The sequence below is a fragment of the Aedes albopictus genome, chromosome 2 (assembly GCF_035046485.1).
Source record: "Aedes albopictus strain Foshan chromosome 2, AalbF5, whole genome shotgun sequence".
NCBI lineage: Eukaryota > Metazoa > Arthropoda > Insecta > Diptera > Culicidae > Aedes > Aedes albopictus.
The window spans coordinates 501,536,985-501,543,095 of NC_085137.1; positions in this window are offsets into that span (position 1 = coordinate 501,536,985).

The following is a 6,111-nucleotide window of genomic DNA, read 5'->3' on the forward strand; positions in this document are numbered from 1 at the left end:
GGATCACCTGTGATCCATTGGGAAGATGGCTGCATTAAAGGTGTTAACCGACCTCCAAAATGAAGAAAGATTACACGATCGCAAAAGAAAGACAATACGCGCGATGTTGCTAAGGACTATCGTATATTTGATGTTTCTCTCGAAACGTTTACTTATTGACTAAAAGGTACCTATAAGATAAAAACAAACAACACATACTTCTGCAATGCTCATCGTGGCAGTGCTGCCAGTTTATAAGGAGCGCTCACTGTTCATCCAACAGAAGGTGCATACATCTAAATTTAGTATTTTTCTTCTATCTTTCATTATTTATTTGTCTCAACAAAACTTTCATTACACGTTTGAAATCTGTCGTGAGCACCCTATAGGGAAGTTGACGTATTCTGGCCCGAGGCAGGTATTTTGGCCTACCTTGGAAATTTTATTATTTTGTCCAGTGAAAAGAATTGTCGGACAAAAGACGTACAAAACAAGCAACAAAGAAGGCGCAGTGATTACTCTTTATCCCAACCGGTAACAGATAATGACATGATCTCAAATTTTATTGTTGCAGACAAAACGAATGCTGAATTTGTTGCGTGCTTTTCAAGTCGTGAATAATCGATTATTACTTATCCAAAATCGAATCTGTTTGGTGATAGATCTTCAAAAGGATTGCAGTGTTTACCGACTCGAACTTATCGCTCGAAAATCACAATGCAAGGCTCAAAAATCTCTAAGCTGGTGATGTGCGATCTTTATCCTATTCTGTTCAAGTTGGGACAAACTTATGTTGCGTTGGGTGGAGTGTCGCAACAAATGCAGGTTACGACATTGTCATTATTGTTGCGCGATGGTTGAATTTTGATACACTGATTTTATCATATAATCTCTACAAAATCTTGGCAATTTTTTTTTTGAAAGTTTCAACAATAAATTTTTAAGATTCCAATAATAATTGCTTAGATTTTGTAGAGCTTATATCAGGGATGGGATCAATCATTTGCAATGATCTATCTGAGTTCAGAAGCATGCCATCAAAAACAATGTATGGATGAATTTAACCCTGTAGTTTTATCTGAAAGTTTGTCGAATGACATTAGGGTCGCACACGCATACCAAAGTCGTGAGCGAGCTGTGAAGGCAATTCTCCACGCCGTTAATATAAAATACATTTACGCCGTGGAGAGTTGCGTTTGCTGATTTCTGTTGACTTAATTAGTACATTGTTTTACAAAGTACAAAGTTTTAGGTAAAACAAAAATGAAAATGTGTTCCATACATAGATTTTTGCTACGACGTTTCTGAAGCGAGTCAACAGCAAGTGAATGTAACTGATTGCAAATGAATGATCCCATCCTTGGATTATATGATGAAATTAATAAAATTCCCAAGGTGGTGGGCCGAAATACCCGTAAAACGGCTAAATAATAAATAATGATAAAATTAACAACAAGATCCAACTAACATTTATTGTGAATGTACACGTCAACAAAGCGTCCTTAATACGGCTTGATGCTGAGTTACTGTGTTGTACATATGGATGGAAGCTTCTATGCAAGCCCTATACCAATGAATCTGGCGAACTTAATCAGCTTGTACATGCTGTGCGATCAGCTTCTATGCCACCTAGTCATAGCTCTTTTCTCGGCTCCTATGTAACCACTAACTGAATAACATCTTGAGAAGGCGCCTTTTCAGCCTTTTCGCAGTTGTTAAATAATAGTTTCCACTGGTCCTGATGATGTCCTCGCTGCCACACTGCTACCGTCTACCCCCGTTGGTTTGACCTCATCTAATCTGTACACTTTTTAATTTGACCCTCTCTAATCTGCACATCGTTCAAACTAAAAATGGTGCAAACGTCATGGAACGGGGTGAAACGGAACGCAGAACCAAAACAAAACAGCAAAAAGGGTTACCACCAGTGTGTTTTTCGATGCCCATAGGGTTACTAGAAGTTCAAATTAAAAAATGAACCCCGTTGGTTTGCATGAGGTGTCGTTCAAACCAACGGGGGTAGACGGTATATATAAATAACATAGATCAGTTGTCAGCTAGCACTCGATCTATACGGTTGCTTTTTGCAGTTACTCTCTGTGCTGTTCTATTGTGATTCTAACAATGGGTGGCGCACGACAAAATACGCTGGTCGTTGATTTTAGCGTTTTGCCAATCCGACCTAAGGCAGCAGAAATGCATAAGTTCTTGATCAACGAAATTAAGTTGGACATGAAAACAGTGAAAACCCTTCAACTACATAACATCCGTAGGAATGTTCTTATTGAGCTGTGTAATCTAGAGGTGGCCCAACATCTCGCCGCAACGCATCATTTGAAGCACGCCATTGTGATCGAGAATAAAAAAATTCTCATTCCTGTCTTCCTGGAGGACACAGCAATCAACGTTCGAGTGCACGATCTACCGCCAGAGATGCCCAACGCAGAAGTAGCTGAGCACATGAAACAATACGGCAAGGTAAAATCTGTATTACGAGAAGTTTGGAAGAAGTTCTTTCCTGGGACACCAAACGGAGTTCGGGTTGTGCGCATAGAATTAGATCATCATATCCCTTCCTACATCCAAATTAAAAATGAGAGGACAACTGTTACGTACCAGAACCAGCCTGTCACCTGCCAAAACTGCGGAAAACGTGCACATCCCAATTTAAAGTGCTCCGAAGTACCAAAAACAAAACCTCGAGTTGAACCTGAACCGACGCAATCTAATGGAGCACAGCTGCAGGCAGCAGCTACGGAACAAAACAGTAGAGCTGACAACAATGCAGGAGCACGAGAGCCGAAAAGAAAACGTGATTTTTGTTCGGATACATCACCAAGCGGAACGAATAGGACAAGCGCAATGGAAGTCACCACTGAGAAGGAGAATTTGGATGAATGCGGTTTCGATAAAAACACTGCTACAGGGGAAGAATGGTATACTTATACCAATAGGAAGCTTGATCGTGCAATTGAGAGAAATAATGAGTACTTAAAAAAATGTGACCTAGTTATAAAAAAGAAATAAATTATCAGAGATGAATGCCCTTTTAGGGTAAAATCTCTTTAAATGAATAAAAAAAAAAAAAAAATAACATAGAAAATAGCCCGTTTTGTTTTACTCCAGACAAGGCTTCATAATTGTGCCACAAGAAACCTTACCCAACTTCATCTTGCTGTAAAAGCTTGTGAAACGTCAAACGCACTAATGTTTACATTGAACAAGCTGTGTGGTTGCGCCAACATATTCTTCTTCACAGCTTCTAGCTGAAAGAGTGTTCTTTAAACGGCTACGAAGCGCTGCTGTTTTGTGATTTGGCAACATTACAAAACGTACTGTATAAAAGCAGCTGTTGTAGTGGCTGGGACTCTTACTCGATTTGCACATCTTCCGGCATTGAATTAAAGTGCAATAAAAGCAACCCAAATAATTTCATAGCACATACATGGATAGCTGTAAAGAATTTGTGTAGTAGCTATATATCCCGCTTAAAGTTTGTTTTGATAATAATGTTTATATCCGACAAGCTGTGTTGGTAAACCAACAGTTTCTTTATTACAGCTTCTAGCCGTAATGAAATCGTATAACGGCCTTTAAAGCGCTGCTGTTTTGGGGATTTGTCAGTATAATGAATTGTACTGTATAGTAGCAGCTGTTTTGTTAGTGGGGACTCCTATTCGATGTGTTCAAGTTCTAACATCTTCCGGGAAATCTCCCGGAGTTGGAATAGGGTGGAGTAAAGGCAGCCCCAGTGACAAGCAATGGATTTCTGAAAACCGAGTTTAGTAGCTGTATGGTGCTTGTTTTGCAGTCGTGTATTAGCTTATGATTTATATTTGGCTAGCTTTCCTTTTATTCAGCGTTGACTGCTTTTACTCGATGATTACACAACAGAAAGCAAATCAGGCCAAACATGTCTAAAGGTCCTATCTGCAGAAGAGAGGCTCTCTTTGGTTTCGCTCTCTTTCGTTAATATCTTAGTTGTTTATTTGTACAGTCATGACTCGCTGGTTGGGGGCTTAATAGTTGGATGGCTTTTTAGTTGGGACCCCGTTAGTTGAGCTGTCAGCCAACTAAAAAGTACCTGGATGTCATAATTCAATGTCAAACTGAAAATGACAACCAATCTGTAATTCCGAGGGGCGAGCTAATGAGTTTTTGGTTGCTTAAATTTTATTGATAATCGCGAAAAAAATCTATTTCATATTTCTTAAAAAAAAAAGAATATGTACAATTACTTCGAAACAAATGCAAAACATCGGCAATCTTTATTTTGTCGATCATTGAAAGTGTTTTGTGCTTGCTTTTGGTTCGGGTGGTTTCATAAACATCTATATTTTCACTTCACCGACTAAAAATGGGTGAAAATAATTATTTCTCGCATTTGCCATATATGTATCTTGCAAAACGTATCAGTTTTGCTCTAAATGTAAAATAAATTGAATTTTTTTCCTTTTTGCTTCCAACCTAAACATGATTAAAAAAATCAATGCGCACGCCCCTTGTGCTGCTGTCACTTCACCCAACTAGCGAATCGAATTCGTTGGTTGGGTGGAGGTTGTGGCTCAACGAGCGGGTTCCGACTGTATTATGATTGTCTCATTGCATTGAACGATGATCAAAAAAATCGTCTTTTGATTTGTACTGCAAAAGTAGTTGAAAAGTGTACCATTACATTGCAATAATTGAAAGAGAAAGTGATCAAAGAGAGCCTCTCGAATGCAGATAGGACCTATTGAAATGTTTGGCCTGAAATGACTGAAGCTTATAGCGCTGAAAATGTTAGTTGGGGAGTGTACATATTTTCCTCCAAGTTTCACAACTACATCTACAAAAGATACACGCACACATTTGAACGTGATTACCACTGTATTTGCGTGGTATAATTAATGGACGTCCCTCTGTCAGACATGTTAGTTAAGCATACTACTTTGACTATTGAGCTAAAAACTGCTTTAAATTAATGATAAAGTTCAAATATAAAAATAAAAATATTTCCCGAATTCATAACTATCCCTGTTCTATCACCCCCAAAATTCAGAAGGGGGGTGATAAATCGGGACATTACTGTATTGTCGGAAATCTCGGATGAAAACACTTCCAGCTACTTTTTGTTGATAACCTAGAAATGCCAATAGTTTAAAGGTTTAGCATTTAGGTTTAAGGCGGACAATGCCTTAAGGTGAAACATCAAACATCGGCTGCCACAATGCATTGCAATGGTCGCCTTGATCCCCTACTGGCGAGTTAATAAGCACTGATCTTGAAAATTCGTAAACAAATGCGTCTGATTTGCATTATCTGCCTCTTTTTACAAGTGAGCAAAGCCAGGATAAACAAACAAATGCAGCGTGGTTCATCAGATTTGTGGCCAGTGTTGCCACAGGTACAGATTATTCTGTAAAAGTACAGATTTTTCTCAACTTTTTGGTACAGATTCTGTACGGTACAGATTACAGATTTTCAGCAAAAGGTACAGAATGGTACTCATTTGTGTCCGAGGCGATTTCAGGGGCTTTCGGGGGCATTTCAGGAAGTTTCAAAGGATTTTCAGCGAGTTTTAGAGGCTATAAACTGGGGGGTTCCGAAGAGTCTCAGGGCCGTTACATTTTGGAAATACATACATTTTGGATCACTGCTCAGGGGTATTTAAAAACATTTCAGGCGGTTTCAGAGGGGGTTCAAGACGTTCCAAACTGATTACGCTTGTAGATCAGATGATCTATACTCTTCCAGCTCAAATCCTCTGGTGAACCATTAGGCTCGCAGTACAGTAGTTGATGAATACATCGACCATCCCGTCTAGGATTTTTTCACGAATTAAGGTCGTGTTTCACTACAGCATTTCACTGGCACTTTAAACTGCATATGTCCATTAGCACACACTGATCACTTACTTGACAGAACACATGGTAGAACGAAGAAACAGACCACTTGACAACAAGACACAGAACTAAATTAAGTTTTAAGTTCGGATCTACGGTTATGATTTAGTTATCGGGTAGAAACAACACTCTCCTTACTGGCTTTTTATCGATTTACAGAGATTGGCTTGAAGCCTTCAAAGAGTTCTGGAAAACGTGTTTGAAGTCTATCGGCCATTGCGAAGGCGTTTAGTTTTAAAAGTTGTAA